The sequence below is a fragment of the Nycticebus coucang genome, chromosome Y (assembly GCF_027406575.1).
Source record: "Nycticebus coucang isolate mNycCou1 chromosome Y, mNycCou1.pri, whole genome shotgun sequence".
Lineage (NCBI taxonomy): Eukaryota > Metazoa > Chordata > Mammalia > Primates > Lorisidae > Nycticebus > Nycticebus coucang.
The window spans coordinates 35260038-35281143 of NC_069805.1; the positions used below are offsets into that span (position 1 = coordinate 35260038).

At 38.6% G+C, this 21106-nt stretch overlaps 1 pseudogene; it reads right to left on the reverse strand.

Moving 5' to 3' along the window:
* The window catches only part of LOC128579125 (ankyrin repeat domain-containing protein 12-like), a 79484-nt pseudogene extending 59955 nt beyond the window's left edge, over nucleotides 1-19529 (reverse strand).
* Between the last annotated feature and the right edge of the window lie 1577 nt (nucleotides 19530-21106).

Consider the following 21106-nt stretch of genomic DNA (forward strand, 5'->3'; position numbering starts at 1 on the left):
TGGCCTTTATATAAATAATTCACTCTTCCTGGTCTGGGTTTTTATTCAAGGAGACCAGTCTCATCTCCCTGCCATTTCTGGACCTGTGGATTCCATCACTACAGGAAAACTCACACAATTAGGAGTAATGTGTTTATTTTCCCTACAGGACAAAGCCTCAATTTCTGTTTTCTGCTGTGAGTTCTTTCTCATTTCATACACCTGCAGATTACTCTTTTATTACATTTAGCTTTATTTTTACCTAGTAGTTCCATATATGGTAGAACCTCTCTCTGCAGCTGATCACTCTCTACACTGACTACTTCCTTAAGTTGACCCTAATTTTCATACACAGAAATGCACCATGTGTACTCAATGGAAGTTCCCTACCTTGACCAGTTTGTTATAGTCCCATGGGCGGTCAACTTACAGAGTTTCTACTGTATTTGAAAAAGAAGGGAGCTTTTCCAGTCTGCCATTTTGTTCAGAAGTCCACAAAAAATGCACTTCAGGTTAACTATACTTCACAGTAAACACCAAATTACTTAATTTCATTAAACCTGTGTAATGAAATGAAAAAAGTTCAACACATAACGCTATGAGAAGTAACTGAAATCATAGCAGAGTTTCTGGTGCATATAAAATATTCAAATTTTGCCCTCTACTTTGCCAAACAATTTTACATCCTAAAGAGATAACTGTGAGCAAAGAATCGGAGTTCCTAACTTTTATTTTGGTTCCAGCTTCCACTAAGTTGCAGCTGTTTTAGGGGCAAAAATGTTTCCACCAAAATTGATACACCAAAAAAAGGCAACTAGAATAAAATACCAAATCACAATAATCAATTTTAATGGTCCATAAGGGTCATTCAGTTAGGAAAGTAACCATTACCTTTCTCTGTGATTTGATCTGGGAGCTTGAAGTCCAAGACTCTATTTTGAGATTTACCACTGACTTTTTGGTTGACCTGCATCAGTTCTCAATATTTGTTTCTTCTTCTTGAAAGTAAAATTATATTAGATGACATTTAAGATCTCATCTCCTTCTAAAATTCTGATTCCAATCTAGGAAGTTTAGAATAATTTCACTCCAAATACTTTTCTATGAAAACAAACAAAAATGAAAGCTTTACTTATTACAGACATATTTATTGCAATTTTCCCCACATGCAAAAAAGAACCATCAGATATAAACTTACGTATTTCCTACTTACACAGGCCAGTTTTCATTCTTTCACATTTTAAAAGTGCCTTTGAAAAAATAGTGGAAAAGACTTCAAAATGGCCGTGCTACTAAGATATTAAATGAAACCCCCCACCACCAACTACTTAAAACCATTCAACTGAGAATTCAGTCTATGAAAAGGGAACATGCTTCCTTTATTATACTTTCCCAAAGTAAGTAATGGTTAATTTTCATAACAATGTCTTCTGGCAGCAATTTGGTAACAATTTTCCACAGGAATCTATTGTTTGCATTCTAGACCAAGAAATGAGTACTATACAAAAAAAAAAAAAAAAATCACAAAATTTAACCAACAGCATGCAAAAGAGGTAGACAAAAATATAAGCATCCACAATCCTTTACAATAAGCTGTCCTCAACAACATCCTTAAAACAATGCTCTTTAAGGAATTTTTATGGTCTATTTTAAAAGTTCCACATGAGCATGGCAAATAATTCAAAAGACTATACTAGGTAAAAACATTTTATAAATGGTCAATGTGCTTTAGCTATATGGGATCAATTAAGTTCAACTTGTCCTAGAAAAGTGCTACTGTCAAAGTACTCCCTTTGGCTACCTGGTAATAATAGTGACATTCAGCAATTAAGATATGTGGGCGAGTTTGCGAACTTAATTGTCTGACCTTGCATAACCTGTTGAATGTGCAATATTCAACATTCCATAAAAGTGAACCTATAGAATAAAATAGGGTTATAGTGGGCCAGGAACAGTGGCTCAACGCCTGCAATCCTAGCACTCTGGGAGGCAGAGGCAGGTGGATTGTTTGAGTCAGGAGTTCAAGACTAGCGTGAGCAAGAGTGAGACCCCATCTCTAAAAATAGCTGGGCACCTGTAGCCCCAGCCACTTGGGAGGATGAGGTAAGAGGATCACTTGAGCCCAAGAGTTTGAGGTTGCTGTCAGCTATGACTCCAGGATACTTAACCAGAGATGACAAAATAAGACTGTCTCAAAAAAAAAAGAAAAAATTGGGTTACAGGCAGTCCAATTGCTTAAAATGTAAAAAACAAGTATCTACTAATCCTAACCAAATACAAGGCAAAATATAGTAGAACCTCTGTAAGTTGACCACTCAAGGGACTAAAACAAACTGGTCAACGTAAGGAACTAGGCCTACCTGTACTGATACGTACATATTGTGCATGGTACATAGGATCTATGAAATTTAGGTTAAACTTGAGGTGGTAAATGTACACAAGTAGTTAACCATGGAGGTTAACTACAATCTATCAGGCAGAAATTAGCAAAGTAGTAAAAAAGCACTAGATGACTTGGGTTTTAGTTGTAACTTGAAATTTCTAGTAAACCCTTTGGCTTTCAAAATGCAGTCCATTCAGCTCTAGAATTCACTGTTCTTTATCTACTTCTCCTTCTTCAGTATAGACATACCAGAAAAAGTATATCTAATTCTCTTCAAGACTTCAGAAAAATGAATTAAGTCTGTGATAGTAAATAATTTAACTGGGTATTTCCTTTAGCTGTCATGCCAATTTGTTTATGAAATTATTCTATCACTTAACATTTACTTAGCACCTATATGTCACACAATGGAACTCTGATGAATAAGACACAATCTTAGTCTGAAAGGAATTTATACTTTTTAAGGGGCAAAAGACTATTTAATTACCACATGGAATAACAAATGCTATTGAACTATGTTAACAGAAGCAAAAAGGGATCACCCAGCTTGGCACCTGTAGCTCAGCGGCTAGGGTGCCAGCCACATACACAGGAGCTGGCAGTCTGAACCCAGCCTGGGGCCTGCCAAACAACAATAACAACTCCAACCAAAAAATAGTTGGGTGTTGTGGTGGGCGTCTGTAGTCCCAGCTACTTGGGAGGCTGAGGCAAGAGAATTGCTTAAGCCCAAGAAAGAGCTTGAGGCTGCAGTGAGCTGTGATGCCAGGGCACTCTACCGAGGGTGACAAAGTCAGGTTCTGTCTCAAAAAAAAAAAGTGGGGGGAAGGGATCACCCAACATGGGTACACATGTATGGGGTAGAGGCGAGGAATTTCAAGGGGATTTAACACTAAAATTTAAAGAGTCTTAAGGATGACTATGAGATAGGTGGCTATCCAGGGTAGGGAAGGGAGGATAAGTAGTACACAGGTATACACCCATGCCCTCAAAAGAAAGGTCACACTGAAGGGACAGCACAAACTTGAAGTACAATAGGACAGAAAATGAAGATAAAGAAAGTAGAAAGGAAATGAAGCACTTTATCACCGCATATTTGATACTTATGGTGACAAAATCTTGAGACTTTTACATAATAACATAATTTGAGTATTGTGTTCAGGAAGGTGCCCTGGGTAAAACTCTGGAAGATGAACTTGAGAATTAGTTAAGAGATAAGGAGATCATAATGACCGGATTGTGAGTTGGTGTGGCGAGCATTAACAAGAACAAGGAGACTAGAATGACGACACCTAAGTTTCTGGTTCCAGCAATGAATAAGAATAAAAATGCTTTGGAAATATTTTAAACAAGCAATTAACATTTATCTGTTGTATTTATCTTCTAATTATAATAACTGAATGCCTCGAATTTTTAAAAAATAAAATTCTGATTACTTCATTAAATAATATTTACAAAAGACTAGCTTTAAAGAGTTTAACAATGTGAAACATCTAACTATAAAGGAGCACATTCTGAACAATACAGTTTGTAAATGAAGTAACACGGTCAGTTGGGCCTACAATTATATATTTCCTCTTGGTATCTTTTATCTATTTTTTTTTCTTTCAGAGTTGTTAAGATGGGTATCAACTGAAATGTAGAGTGTTGGCAATAGATGACCTCTAAGGGTTTAAGATTCTAAAAAGGAGTTGCAGAGGTTTACTGACCCTAAAGGGTCCTAAACTGTTCCAACTTCCATAAATGAGTAGAGGGCTGCAACAGCTCATCAAAAACTGGTCAAGCAGCTTTACTTGGCATCTTTGGCACTGGGAGCTGAAAAAATTACCAATGGTGAAAGTAGAAATCTAATAGCCACTATATTTGCTTCACTGTTCAGTAATGGAAAAAGCCTACAGATTCTAAAAGAGGTAAGGAATAATCCCCCAAATCCTGAAAACTAGAGACATCTATAATTAAGAATTCTGCCATCACCTCCTTTCTCTCCTTGCAAAATGCTAAACTGAAGGCCAAAATAAAAATCTCGCTAACAAAGTAACTGGTGGGAAAAAAAAAAATCAAAGTGAATTACATAGAATTCACCACCTTTCAGTCCCACTGCTCCACACAGCTGCCACCAGACTATTCCTAAAATGATTATTTTGTTAGTTTACTTTCACATCTACTCATCAATTCGGTTCTGCATATAATGCAGTAGTGCTGAAATCTACCTTTCCCTTCACTAGATTTCAAAGTAGAGTTCTATCTCACATATAAAATTTTATTCTTCAGTTCCCTTAGCCAGACTGCTCTTAACTGCTATAACCAGTGTGCAACAGAGTTACGATTAAAAAGGTCAGCTTTATTGAATAGGTCACACTGGAGATGAACATGCAAGAAGATTTAAAATGGTCTAGGGAAAAGAAAAGCTCATCATGTTATCTTCTCAATGGAGCAGACACAGCACAAGATCCCATGCACAAACAAATAGCTGAGATGTCAGAAATCGAATTCAGAATCTGGATAGCAAATAAGATCAAATTAGAATTCCAAGCAGTAACCCAAAAGATATCTCAAGAATTCAACGAATTCAAAGACCAAATGACCAAAGATTTTGACACATTAAGACAAGAAGTCGCAGCCCTCAAAGATCTGAGAAACACAGTAGAATCCCTCAGTAACAGAACTGAGCAAGCACAAGAAAGGATTTCTGACATTGAAGACAAAGCTTTCGAACACTCCCAAACTCTCAAAGAGGAAGAGAAATGGAGGGCAAAAATAGACCACTCACTCAGAGAACTCTGGGATAATCTGAAGAAAACTAATATTCGTCTTATAGGGATGTCCGAAAGCGACGAAGTGGCTTCACAAGGCACAGAGTCTTCTCTCCATGAGATTATGAAGGAGAACTTTCCAGACATGCCAAGAGATTCTGAAATTCAGATGGCAGACAGTTCCAGAACTCCAGCACAACTCAACCCGAAGAAGACATCCCCCAGACACATCATAATCAATTTCACTAAAGTTAATATGAAGGAGAAAATTCTGAAAGCAGCCAGGCGAAAGAAAACCATCACCTACAAAGACAAGAATATTAGCATAACCACAGATCTCTCTGCTGAAAACTTTCAAGCTAGAAGAGGATGGTCATCGAATTTTAATCTCCTAAAACAAAATAACTTTCAACCCAGGATCCTGTACCCAGCTAAACTGAATTTCATTTATGATGCAGAAATTAAATACTTCAATGACATTCACATGTGGAAGAAATTTGCCATAACTAAACCAGCTCTCCAGGATATTCTCAGACCTATCCTCCATAAAGACCAGCATAATCCTCCACCACAAAAGTAAACCCACCCAGAAAGTTTTGATCAAATTCCAACTTCCACAGTTGCAAAAGGATTAAAAATGTCCACCGGACTCTCAAAAGGCTTATGAATATTTTCATTTAATGTGAATGGTTTAAATTGTCCTCTAAAGAGGCACAGGTTGGCTGACTGGATACAAAAACTCAAGCCAGATATCTGCTGCATACAAGAATCACATCTTACATTAAAAGACAAATATAGGGCGGCACCTGTGGCTCAAGGAGTAGGGTGCCGGTCCCATATGCCGGAGGTGATGGGTTCAAACCTAGCCCCAGCCAAAAACCACACACACACAAAAAAAGACAAATATAGACTCAAGGTGAAGGGATGGTCATCTATACTCCAGGAAAGTGGAAACAGAAAAAAGCAGGTGCTGCAGTCCTATTCGCAGACCCAATAGACTTCAAACCAACCAAAATAAGGAAGGATAAGGATGGACTCTTCATATTTTTTAAACTTAATACTCAATATGATGGGATTTCAATTATTAATATTTATGCACCCAACCAGAATGCACCTCAATTTATAAGAGAAACTCTAACAGACATGAGCAACTTGATTTCCTCCAGTTCCATAGCTGGAGATTTTTTTTTTTCCAGTAAAACTCATTTACCTGAATAAAAAAAAATTAAAGTGACACAGCTTGATATAAACAGCATAAAAATAAATGTAATTATCTTTTTACTCAAACTTCACAGACTTCAGGTAAATTATTAGCCTGGTTATTTATGTGTCCACAGTTAATTAGCTAATCCTGCAATACTTCTATCATACGTTCATCAGGAATTTCATCCACTGTACAATTGTAACTGAGAAGACTGTTCTCTGCAGCATCAACTAATTCAGCATCGTCAGTGGCTTCTAAAAAACAAACATCATCTGTGTCATCGTTCCATCCGGTGTCAGAAGACACATGTGCTGACAACTCATGAGGTGACTACTGATGAGGAGTCTTGGTCCTACTGTCGTCTGCTTCATCTGTTGGAAACTCCTCTTCCTCTCTGAAGAGAAACTGGAGATTTTAACACCAATTTAACAGTGCTGGATAGATCCTCCAAAAAGAAGTTAAGCAAAGAAATCTTAGATTTACTCTTAACCATTCAACATCTAGACTTAACAGACATCTACAGAACATTTCATCTCAGCAAAACTGAATACACATTCTTCTCATCAGCCCACAGAACATACTCCAAAACTGACCACATCCTGGGCCACAAATCTAACCTCAGCAAATTTAAAAAAATAGAAACTATTCTTTGCATCTCTCAGACCATCATGGAATAAAATTTGAAGTCAATAACAACAGGAACATGCATACCCATACAAAAACATGAAAGCTAAACAATCTTATGCTGTAGGATAGATGGGTTATAAACTAGATTAAGAAGGAAACACCAAATTTTTGGAACAGAACAACAATCAAGACACGAATTACCAGAACTTCTGGGATACTGCAAAGGCAGTCCTAAGAGGGAAATTTATAGCACTGCAAGCCTTCCTCAAGAAAACGGAAAGAGAGGAAGTTAATAACGTAGTGGAACATCTCAAGCAACTGCAGAAGGAAGAACAATCCAACCCCAAACACAGCAGAAGGAAAGAAATAACCAAAATCAGAGCAGAATTAAATGAAATTGAAAACAGAATTATAAAACAGATCAATAAATCTAAAAGTTGGTGTTTTGAAAAGATCAATAAAATAGATAAACCTTTGGCCAACCTAACCAGGAAAAAAAAGAGTAAAATCTCTAATTTCATCAATCAGAAATGGTAATGATGAAATAACAGACCCCTCAGAAATTCAAAAAATCCTTAACAATTACCTCAAAAAACTCTACTCTCATAAATATGAAAATCTGAAAGAAATCGAACAATACCTGGAACTACACCACCTACCAAGACTTAGCCAGAATGAAGTGGAAATCTTGAACTGGCCTATATCAAGTTCTGAAATAGCATCAACTATACAAAATCTCCCTAAAAGAAAAGCCCAGGGCCAGATGGCTTTACATCAGAATTCTACCAAACCTTTAAAAGAACTAGTACCTATATTACTAAACCTCTTCCAAAATATAGAAAAAGAAGGAATATTACCCAACACATTCTACGAAGCAAACATCACCTTGATCCCCAAACCTGGGAAAGACCCAACAAGAAAAGAAAATTATAGACAAATATCACTAATGAATATTGATGCTAAAATACTCAATAAGATCCTAACAAACAGAATCCAACAACACATCAAAAAATTATACACCATGACCAAGTGGGATTTATCCCAGGGTCTCAAGGCTGGTTCAATATATGTAAATCTACAAATGTAATTCAGTACATAAACAAACTAAAAAATAAGGACTATGTGATTCTTTCAATTGATGCAGAAAAAGCTTTTCATAATATCCAGCATCCCTTCATGATCAGAACACTTAAGAAAATTGGTATAGAAGGGACGTTTCTTAAACTAATAGAGGCCATCTATAGCAAACCTACAGCCAATATCGTATTGAATGGAGTTAAATTTAAATCATTTCCACTTAGATCAGGAACCAGGCAAGGTCTGGTCTCCATTGCTCTCTAACATTGTAATGGAAGTTTTAGACATTGCAATTAGGGAAGAAAAGGCAATCAAGGGTATCCACATAGGGTCAGAAGAGATCAACTTTCACTCTTCACAGATGACATGACAGTGTATCTGGAAAACATTAGGGATTCTACTAAAAAACTTTCAGAAGTCATCAAGGAGGGCGGCGCCTATGGCTCAGTAGGTAAGGCACTAGCCCCATATACCGAGGGTGGCCGGCCTGGGCTGAACTACAACCAAAAAATAGCTGGGCGTTGTGGTGGGCGCCTGTAGTCCCAGCTACTCGAGAGGCTGAGGCAAAAGAATCGCTTAAGCCCAGAATTTGGAGGTTGCTGTGAGCTGTGTGAGGCCATGGCACTCTACCGAGGGCCATAAAGTGAGACTCTATCTCTACAAAAAAAAAACAGAAGTGATCAAGGAATACAGCAATGTCTTAGGCTACAAAATCAACACCCATAAATCTGTAGCCTTTATATATACCAACAATAACCAAGCTGAAAAAGCAGTCAAGGACTCTATTCCTTTCACAGTAGTGCCAAAGAAGATGAAATATTTGTGAGTATAACTAACAAAAGACGTAAAAGATCTCTACAAAGAGAACTATGAAACTTCAAGAAAAGAAATAGCTGAAGATGTTAACAAATGGAGAAACATGCCATGCTCATGGCTGGGAAGAATCGACATTGTTAAAATGTCCATACTACCCAAAGCAATATGTAGTTTTAATGCAATTCCTATTAAAGCTCCATTGTCATATTTTAAAATCTTAAAAAAATAATACTTCGTTTTATATGGAATCAGAAAAAACCTCGAATAGCCAAAACATTACTCAGCAATAAAAACACAGCAGGACGAATCACGCTACCAGACCTGAGACTGTACTATAAATCAATAGTGATCAATACAGCATGGTTCTGGCACAAAAACAGAAAAGTAGATGTCTGGAACAGAATAGAGAAGCAAGAGATGAATCCAGCTACTTACCATTATTTGATATTTGACAAGCCAAGTAAAAACAGTCAGTGGGTAAAAGATTTCCTATTTAACAAATGGTGCTGGACAAACTGGCTGGCAACCTGTAGAAGATTGAAACTGGACCCACACCTTTCATCATTAACTAAGATAGACTCTCACTGGATAAAAGATTTAAACTTAAGACATGTAACTATAAAAATACTTGAAGAAAGTGCAGGGAAAACTTGGCCTGGGTGAATATTTTACGAGGAGGACTCTCCAGGCAATTGAAGCAGTATCAAAAATACACTGCTGGGACCTGATCAAACTAAAAAGCTTGTGCATGGCCAAGAACATAGTAAGTAGAGCAAGCAGACAGCCCTCAGAATGGGAGAAAATACTTGCAGGTTATACCTCCAATAAAGGTCTAATAACCAGAATCCACAGAGAACTCAAACGTATTAGGAAGAAAAGAACACGTGATCGCATCTCAGGGTGGGCAAGGAACTTGAAGAGAAACTTCTCTAAAAAAGACAGATGCATGATCTACAAACACATGAAAAAAAGCTCATCATCCTTAATCATCAGAGACATGCAAATCAAAACTACTTTGAGATATCACCTAACCCCAGTAAGAGTAGCCTACATAACAAAATCCCAAAACCAGAGATGTTGGCATGGATGTGGAGAAAAGGGCACACTTCTACACTGCTGGTAGGAATGCACACTAATACATTCCTTCTGGAAGGATGTTTGGAGAATACTTAGAGACCTAAAAATAGACCTAACATTCGATCCTATAATTCCCTTACTAGGTTTATACCCAGAAGACCAAAAATCACAATATAATAGTAAAGACATCTGTACCGGAATGTTTATTGCAGCCCAATTCATAACTGCTAAGGCATGGAAGCAGCCCAAGTGCCCATCGACCCACAAATGGACCAGCAAATTGTGGTACATGTATACCATGGAATATTATGCAGCCTTAAAGAAAGATGGATACTTTAGCTCTTTCATGTTTACATGGATGGAGCTGGAACATATTCTTCTTAGCAAAGCATCTCAGAAATGGAAGAAAAAGTATCCAATGTACTCAGCACTACTATGAAGATCAATTCTAGCTTTCACATGAAGGCTATAACCCAACTATAGCACAAGGAAAGGGCCATGGAAGGGGAAGGGAGGGGGGAGGTTAAGGTGGAGGAAGGGTAATGGGTGGGGCCACACTTATGGTGCATCTTAGAATGGGTACTGGCAAAATTTACTAAAGGCAGAATACAAATGTCTACATACAATAACTAAGAAAATGCCATGAAGGCTACGTTCAACAGTTTGATGAGACTATCTCAGATTGTATATGAAACCAGCACATTGTACCCCTTGATTGCACTAATGTACAAAGCTGTGACTTAACAATAAAAAAAAAAAATTAAAAAGGAAAAAAAAAGAAAAAGAAATAGGGCCCTATTTCACTTGGACTGGTTTCTTTAAAAATAAGTAACATACTATTTAGCCTTAAATGAAAGGATATTTAATTGCTTACATAATGGGAGTAGTTTTAACAGTGATACATAAAATAAATGATATTGGGACAGATCATAATTGTTTTTTTTAAAAACCAGCATAGTTTATGACAGTCACTGCCTCTGCAATAACTCTATGAGCTAAAAACTCTACCTAAACTCTTTAAATCAGCTGAATTCAGTACCCTACAAGAAAGCAAGGCTAAATAAAGTATTAAGCTATTTCTAACTTGTATACCACACCATTTCCGCCCTGACCCAACAATGTTGTGGAGTAAGTTATAACACTGCTTCAATTAGGGCCTACAATTAGAGTCACTACCATGACTTCCTACCAGGTCTTTAGGACTTTTTTGATCTGCTGCCTCACTTTTTCTATCTCCATTCCCCAATGTAAACCTACGTTCTACTATACATATAAGATTTAATGACAACTGTATATTCCAAGGCATTCCATTCTAAAGAGGTTTGAAGCAGTATGTGCCACTGATAGCTTGTCTGCCAGAGCAATTTAGAATTATAGACTGTTTTCTTGCCAAAGAAGAAATGTGGTTAAGAGGTGAGGGACCAGAACAGAGCAACATGAAAAGGTCAGTATTCTGAAATCTCCAACACCAACTTAAAAGAGTTAAATGTATATTTGGTTTTATATTTAAAATAAAATATTTTCTGATTTATAAGCACTAAAATGTTTTTAATTAGGGGAAAGAAAAGCAAATCTCACTGAAGAGGCAAATATAAAACAGCTTAATCTATCTATGTATTTCCCTTATATAAGATGTATAAAGGAAAATGACTGTTTCTGCTATAAGAAATTTTGGACTATTTTAAGATTGCAAGAATTCTACATCAAAAATTGAACATAAATTTCCAAGTCAGTGAGTGATTCTTATCCTTTTTTTGGAAAGATCTATTTTTTAGAGCACAAAACGTGTAAGCCCTTTGCCCTGAATATATATTTACCCCCTAAAATCTGCAGTATTACTTCAAAATATTCACAGAACTTTTCCTAATCATAGAGCTTTGTTTTAAGAAATTGCCTCTTCAGCAGCGTCCATAGCTCAGTTGGTAGGGTGCCAGCCACATACACCGAGGCTGGTGGGTTTGAACCCAGCCCGGGCCTCCTAAACAACAATGACAACTGCAACAAAAAAACAAACAGGCATTGTGGCAGGTGCCTGTAGTCCCAGTTACTTGGGAAGCTGAGGCAAGAGAATTGCTTAAGCAATTGCTTAAGCAATTCTGAGGTTGCTGTGAGCTGTGATGCCACAGTACTCTACCCAGGGTGACAGCCTGAGACTCAAAAATAAATAAATGAATAAATAAATAAATAAATAAAAATAAATAAATAAATAACCTCTTCCTAACAGATTTTAAGCTGCATTCAAGAAGAGAAAGTCTTCTTCAGATATATGCTTAGACTGGGGAACTAGGGCTACACCCATGGCTTAGTGAGTAGGGCACAGGCCCCATACACTGAGGGTGGTGGGTTCAAACCCAGCCCTGGCCAAACTACAACAACAACAAGAACAACAAAATAGCTGGGCATTGTGGTGGGTACCTGTAGTTCCAGCTACTCAGGAGGCTGAGGCAAGAGAATCGTCCAAGCCCAAGAGCTGGAGGTTGCTGTGATGCCAGAGCACTCTACCGAGGAAAAAGATAGCCATGATCCATATCTTCACAGGGCTTACCATGTTCCCTTCTATATCAACTAAAAAGCAATTTGGATGATTAAAAAATACTATTACCCTCTTATATGTCTATATTTTGTACCCTGAGTGTGAAACCTTAATAAGACAAACTATAATATTGTCTTTGTTGATAACTTTCCGCACACCTGCCTCAACAAAACTAAATGCAGTGCTGGGCACAGAACATTCCTTTAACAATGGCTAATTATGAGGTGTTTAAAACTTTATTACATACATAATACTTGTGCATTGTGGAAAAACTGGAAAATTCAGAAATTAAATGACAAAAAATTCTAATTACTTTTGAATTCAAAAAAACCCATCACTTTTTTTTTTTTGAGACAGAGTCTTCTTATGTCACCTTCGGTAGAGTGCCCTGGTGTCACAGCTCCATCAACCTCCAACTCCTGGCCTTAAGCGATTCTCTTGCTTTAGCCTTACAAGTAGGTGGGACTATAGGTGCCCACCACAACACCGGCTATTTTGTTGTTGTAGTTGTCATTGTTGTTTTGCAGGCCCAAGCCAGGTCTGAACCCACCAGCTCCGGTGTATGTGGCTGGCGCCATAGCCACCATCATATTTTCAGACTGGATAATTCAAGATATCTCACTTTCTATAAAAATTCATAATCATAATGATTTATGTATTGTTCCCTGAAAGTTTTAAATTTGCTCATGATTTAATCCTTTCTTCTCTTAATCACCTTTGAAGATTCAGTTTGGAAAGGACCCAAGTAAACACCACTCACTAGGTACGTGTAAATTTAAATGATTTAACTGGAATCTCATCTGCAAAACAGGAATAAGATAAACTTTACAAAGATAACTGCAAGGAGCCAAGGAAAATTTATGTGGAAAAACTGTTAGCTACTACAGAGTATTTGTAATTATGCCTCTACCATCTATTAGGACTTCATAATGACTAACTCAAAGTGTGAGACTACATGTTTCCTTCTATGCTCAAAGGATTTTCAGTGTTTTCTGCTGCATCCTCCCTAATATCTAAGTATACAACAAAAGCAATAGGCAGGGGAAACTCTTGGACTGTAAGTATGAATGGAATTATGAAAGAATTTAAAAGAACAATCACCCCAATAAGGTAGTACATGGACAGAGTCAAATCCTTCCAGGGTTTGTGAAGGGGTAATGGTGCTATAAAAGTTGTCATTCAAAAGAAAAAGGTAAGAAAAAAATATTTGCAACATGCAAAGATTAATAATCACTAAGGATTATGCAAAAGAAGCTGGAACATTAAATCTATGTTTTTTTTACTTATGTTTTTATTGTAACAATAACATAATTCATTTTGCAATGTAAAAACCATAAAATGTTATTTGTTCACATTTTTGATTGCTACTTTTAGATATTTTGAGTAAGAAGGAACAAAGAGGAAAAAATGACCAAAGGATATGAAGTGTCAATTCATAGAAGAGAAAATGCAAATCATTATTTCCCCATATATTAACAAATGACTCAAATTCCTATAGCTACAAACACCTTCATATGACGATTAAAGGTAAAAGCCCTAAAATGTGAAATAAAAATGGCAAAATTTAAATTTAATTAACACAAATATGTAAGTTTATAAGTATCTATGTAAGCACAGATCTCTTTTGACTGGGGGTTTGTGAAGCACTAAAACATTAAGACCTGAAAGAGGAGGAGTAGAAGGAGTCATGTGGGAGAAAAAAATGACAAAAGAAAGGAAGAATGATGAGTAAGACAATTTGCTGTCAATAATTCTTGTTTACTTTCAATAACATGAAGACAAATATAATAGAAACATGATAAAGAGGTATTTTTTTGCTCCTGTTCAATTGCAGTTTAAAGAACACTCTTCTTCATTCTTGAGGTTTTCTAGTTTTTTTTTTTTTTTTTTTTGAGACAGAGTCTCACTATGTCACCTACGGTAGAGTACCATGGTGTCACAGCTCACAGCAACCTCAAACTCTTGGGCTTAAGCAATTCTCTTGCCTCAGCCCCCCAAGTAGCTGGTGTTACAGGTGCGTGCCACAATGCCCGGCTACCTTCTTGAGGTGTTTTCATAAATACTGGAAGACAAGGATAATTTCTGAAGGCTGAATTACTGGGTTGATCTTGAGAAAAAATTTCTGAACATAATCAACTTAATGTTTATATAATATATAAATTTAAAATTAGTTCTTGAATAATAAGGTCTAGCATTGGAAATATTCTGATGACAATTTTTAAAGTATTTTCTTAACTAGATATGTAACATGCTCTTATCATATATTAAAATGATATGCATTAAAGTATCTAACAGTACCTAGTGTACAGCAGCTCAACTAAAGTTCTCTTCCTTGATCACCAAGTCACTTCCAAGTAATGAAAATTAAATTCTGGTAGAAAGGATTTATTCTAAATGAAAGGTTGCAAGATGTAATTATAGAACACTGGAATTCAGGTCAAAGTTCTATTATTAATTCTGATATTCTTGTGCAAATTATGATAGAAAATATTCTGTGAAATTTAATTTCTTCATGTCACTGTCTTTACCATCATTCCCCATTACTACTAATTAGTAAGGCTGTATGAAGAATGTTTTTAATGTTTATTTCTACCTTACTTTGTTACAGAAGAGGTAAACAGAACAGAAATATAATTGTGTACTAATATTAGTCATATTTTCCTAAATTATGGACTAAATACAAAGCAATATCCAGAAAGGTAAACTACTACATATTGTGAAACAATTTTAATGCAATAAATAAATGTTAAAGAATTGACCAAAAAAAACACAATTTTTAGAATTTTTACAAGCCAAAAACAAAAAAGTGACTTCTACCCTTTAAGTTTGCAGCTTCATAATTTACCTCCTTTATATGCCTCAATTTGGAAGCATTTCCACATTTAAACTAAATTTTCTAAGAATTTCAGTTTGAATTCAAATTTCTTAGAATTTTAGGGGGGTCTCACTAATCAGAAAAGCTGGTCTTGGATGCTATTTTCTAGCCTGAACAAACTCAAACTTTCTATTGCTGGGATCTATTCCTTTATAAAGTCCTAAATCACTTTGGTTAGTTATCTTTGTTTCTTTAGACCCTATAATTAAAGTATGTCTCTTTAGGGTGGCGCCTGTGGCTCAAGGAGTAGGGCGCCGGTCCCACATGCCGGAGGTGGCAGGTTCAAACCCAGCCCTGGCCAAAAACCACACACACACAAAAAAAGTATGTCTCTTTATTTATCTATTTATTTATTTGCAGTTTTTGGCAGGGCTGAGTTTGAACCCGCCACATCAAGCATACGGGGCCAGCGCCCTACTCCTCTGAGCCACAGGCACCACCCTAAGTATGTCTCTTTAGAACAATGACATGAATATCAAAGTGAAGTTATGTTAGCATAGCCTCTTATAATATTAACAACTACAGTTCTTTAGCTGTTGAGAATAATTTACTTTTGATGATATAAAAACAACAATAACACAACAAATATATAAGCATCTCATAAAAAGGCTTGTTGGTCTATTTTCTATGACTCTCTCAAGGTCTTTTCCTTTTATTTTTTGACCACCCATATGAAGTAGAATAGCTGGCCTGCAAATATTTTCATGAAGTCTGAAATTTAAGAAACACTGCCTTAAAACTTTTTAAAAACCAGCTGTTTAGCTTAACACAGCAGTGGTTAAGAAGAGAAATGACATCTGTTACTTATTTAGCTGTATGAATATGTTGATATCTACACATCACATAAGCCTATGTCTCCTATGTTCAAAGCCTATGTCTCCTTTGCCATGTCATAATAATTTGATCTGTTTTACAGGATTGTTAAAAAATAATTTCTAAAATAATTCACTTAAAACAGAGTACTGCATATTCTAAGTACTCAGCAAGTATTTATGATTATCATGACCTTTGTTTTTAAAGATAAAACTCTGATAATCTATACAATACTACAATATTGATATATTGATTTCTAGTATTATCGATTTAAAGCCATAAAAGATTTTAAAACAGCAAAAGCAAACACAACCCCTATTTTACATTTCTATATATTTTAGATCTGCCAGATGACCTTAATATGAACTATTCAAAACTGACTTTATAAAGGAAATTACCTCCTGCTATTGCCATATCTGGAAACCAGCAAGAGACAAATTAACATTGCTACCAAGGTACTTTCACTATTACTTTCAAAAAAGCCACTGTTGGTTAAAGAAGCAGAGTATGCATAAGTATATACTAGAATGTTTTCAAATGCTAGATGAAGAAACTTCATATTCTCCAGGGGAAGTCAGGCTCTAACTGCAGTATTTAAAATGTTCATAAGCAGCTTTACTCAAATTAGAACTCAGTAGGGATCAGAAAATGTATCTATAGGGAGTTATCTGCTAAAATAGCAGATGCTGAAAACAATAAAACTAGGGCTAAGCAAAAACTTAGGAATCTACACACCTTGTTATAAGAATTGTATTTTTAAAATATCACTACTTTTTAATCTACATAAAAGTTTACAGTTTACAGTGTGATTTCTTATTTGTTCCAACCAACAACAGTATAAATTATGTAGGAAAATTACTTTTGTCGATAAAGGCAGCAAGGTTATGAAAGTTGACGTGTTATGTCAAAAACGGAAGTGACAAATCAAGAATTTAAAACCTGGCCTTCTCGCTTATACTGATATTTCAGGGTTCCTTCCACAACTCCATAAAGCTACTTCTAAGGAAAGGGACAAATAAGCATCTTCCCAAAAAGAAATCGCTAGGCTAAACTACAGACTGCTTTAGCTACATACTAGCTGAAAGTGATTTCACCTTATCAGGCCTTTATTTTCTCATCTGTAAAATGAGGGAAATGGATTAGCAAACAAGAGGCCCCTGCCAGCCTAAGGAGAAATCTACAAGACTGCACCCATTACAGCACACGGGCTACTTTGCCCGTTATTGTTAGCAAAAAATTCCAAGTCAGACAATAGTGTTAATAGCTCTCCTAAGCAACCTACTGTAATTAATTATCAAACAAATTCTTCACGCCTGACAGATGTTACCTCAATATCATTAAGTTTATACACAGAAAACAGTCTAAACCTCATAGGGCAACGACTAATCTCACTAACCATTCTTTTTAGTTTCAAAAAGTGCTCTTAAAACATAACAGTTTTATGGGTCAAGAAAATTTATGGGTCAACTAATACCAAAAAAAACAAATATTTTTACAATTATTCTTCACAATGTGTTCCAACAAAGGGTTTTCCAAATATCTCAACTACCAGTTCTCCAGTCTACCTCAGAAGAATGTTACGTTTCTGACTGACTTCTACAGAAAAATGGGTAACATCGACAACTCAATAAAAACATCTTCCTTTCAAATTCGTTCCCCAAGTTGGACACCGCTCCAAATAAACTGAGGCTTTTTTCCTCAGATAATAAAGAACCAATACCAGAGACTGCATAATATATTTTTAGCTACCAAGTTCTTTCCTCATTTAAAGATTTTTGCTCTCTTTACTTCTGCTCAAATATTCTTCATGGAATAACGTGTGTATGGAATACACCAGATATTTCTCCTTTCCCAGCTCTGCTTAGTTCATGAAACCAGTCCAACAAAAACTAATTCTTAACAACTACTATAAAAACTATATGGGATAGAGAATATTAAAGATATCCTATAGTTTAATTTTCATTCCATTAATACACTCAACATTCTGGTTTTCCGTCATCTTAACAACTTGCCCGTCTCTAAAATAGAACACATAACTTGAAATGGTTAAGCCTGCCCTAAGTCAAGCTGCCGGTCGTCAGTGCTTGCGTCAACAAAACAAGATCCTTACCAGGTAAAACCTTTCCTCCCCTGTCTGTAATCTCCCAGGAAACATTTATAATCTTTAAATGTTTTGCTTTTAAACCAAATTAAAGATTTTTCTCAAAAAAGTTAATATAAGGATTTCATTTTAGACAGTCGACCCTATCTCATTTTGCTTTTATGTCATTTGGCACCAATAGAATACATGCCTTCCTCGTTCTCAGCTAATCTCCAGGAAAACCTTTGTATGATTTCAGAAACTGAAACAGATCGGTGCCCAAGATTTTAAAAGACCTATTTCACTCATTAGCCTTCCTTCATAATTTAAAATAAAAAAGGAATACATGCCGGAGAAAACATGTTCATTCCAACTTTAATATTAGAGATAATCCCAAAGAGTTACAATATCACTGGATCTACAAAACGTTTCACTCGAGTTCGCAGTTCAGCCATGGTTGCCCAGTGGAAATTCCAAACCTGGAGAATACACTGCTTTAAATGTTTCCTACGATTTCAACTAGTGCAATATTGTTAACTTCCCGTCCTAAACAGTTTCCTACTGTTATTATTAAAACAGCTGTCAGTTTCTGGGCTTCGGTAACCTCTTTGTACAACCATTTATTCAACATTCAACACTTTGGGATCCTCAAGGATGGGTCATTCCACATCACTCCTGAAAATGAAATCTCAGTACCTGACACGCTCCGATCATCACTTGCAGTGGAAAAACCACAGGGAGAGCTGATTGCCCAACGCAGCAATGTTAACTCACAACTGCATTTAAGACAGCACGGCTGCTCTCGTTTTGACGTGAAGACTACTAAAGCAACAATTTCTTCTTGCTTTCATAGGCCTGTCCCTGGACCCTGGCTACCTCCAACACTCCTGACCCGAGCGCCGCAGCTGAGTCTCAGGGTCCTCACCGGCACCTAGACTGGCGGCGGGAGCGCGCCCCCGCCTAGCCGGTCGGGCCGCAGCACGCAGACGGCGCCCTCTCGCACGCACACGGCGCCGTCTCGCACGCACACGGCGCCCTCTGGCACGCACACGTCCTCCAGCCGCGCCATGTTCCGGGAGGCAGCAGCAGCCCAGCCCTGGCGAGAGGCGCTGCCCCCACCCAGCTGGTGGCTCCCACCTGAGCCGCGGCTCCTGGGGACGCCGGGAAGATCCGCGTAGGGGGCCACTAACAGCCTGTCACTGTCAGGCTGGCGGTGCCTCCGCACGAGGCTGGCGGGATGGCGCGTCCAGTGCCGAAGGGGTGGCTAAGGTGAGTCCCCTACCTTGCTCCGGGGAGCAGCGCAGAACTGCGGGGGGGGGGTGGTCTCCTCCCAGGCACCGGGGACAGGCTGGAAACTGCACGCCTCCTTCCTCCTCTCCTGTCGCCACAGACCCGTCGCCTGCACAGACCGAGGCACGGCCAGCTGAGCAGGGTTTACCCCCTGAACGAGTGCCTCGGCGTGGCCGTCGCTGTCGTCCTCTTCCTGGGCTGCAACCGCCACTAAGCCGACGGACTGGGCTTAAAAACATCTCCAGGCTCAGTCCGTCACTCACCACAGCCTCCTAGCTCCCAGGACAGCGCTGCTGGGCTATGGGCTGTCGCGTGGGCACGTGACTCCTGCGGACACGTGACTCCCCCGGCACAGGACGGGGGCGTGACCGCCCTGGCACCCGCCCCTCCCGCTGTTCTAAGGAGAAGCATTTTGAGCAGCAGGGCGGGGGAGGAGGAACGTACCAAGTGGGCGGTGGGGTGGGGGCAAGCCGGAACTCCTCCCTTCGCACTGCTCAGTCTGCCCGCTCCGCCAGGCTGTCGCTGCTTCTCCTCTGTTGTCACCCACCGTGAAAAGGATGAGGCAGCGCAGGTGCCGCTGACACTGCGGAGCAAACGAGTTCTGCAGTAGTTTTTGCGGCTACCATAGCAGTGGCTGTGACTGGGAGACTCCTCGAAATGGCGGTGATGACGAGGCTCCAGGTAGGTTACTAACACATACTTTTTACAGGGGGTGAGTAAAAGAGTTTGAGTTTGGGGCGGCGCCTGTGCTCAGTCGGTAGGGCGCCGGCCCCATATACGGAGGGTGGCGGGTTCAAACCCGCCCCGGCCAAAAACTGCAACCAAAAATAGCCGGGCGTTGTGGCGGGCGCCTGCAGTCCCAGCTACTCGGGAGGCTGAGGCAGGAGACTCACTTAAGCCCAGGAGTTGGAGGTTGCTGTGAGCTGTGTGAGACCATGGTACTCTACCGAGGGCCATAAAGTGAGACTCTGTCTCTACAAAAAAAAAAAAAAAGAGTTTGAGTTTGGCCACAGGAAAGACGATGCAAGGACCACAGCTTGGGGCTGAGGCGAGGGTTTCTACCCCACCAAGCAGCTGCTGCCAGCAGGCTGCCCGTCGGCTGAGGCGGGGTGGCAGCGTGCTCCTCCCCTCCGCCTGCACCTGCGCCTGGAACAAATTGTCCCAGGCTCCAGGTGGGGCCCGGTACCCGCGCAGTGACATGCACCTGTCCAGGGGGATCGCAGGACACCTCTCAGTAACATCTTCTGATGGCCTTTTTGAAACAGAAATTTCAGTGTGATTTTCCAGATGTGGTATACTGAGCGTTTAAGAGGGAACTGCCCAGATACACTGAAAGCCTGCATAAGGAAAGCCTTGCATGAAAGCTTCATGTGAGACAGACATGGAGAAGGCATGATTCTGGGCCTAGTTGTTTGCATCAACCATTTTGGGTTTGCCAATATGATTAAGTGGCAAATGCGAGGTGGCACGTGTGTTGACTTGGCTGTCTGATTCAGAGGTGGCCCTTTCAGGTGAAGTGAATGTGATACTCAGGTAAGGTGTGACTTCCACTAGATTTCTAACAATCTGATTCGATTCTGTGAGTGGGGAGACCAAGAAGAG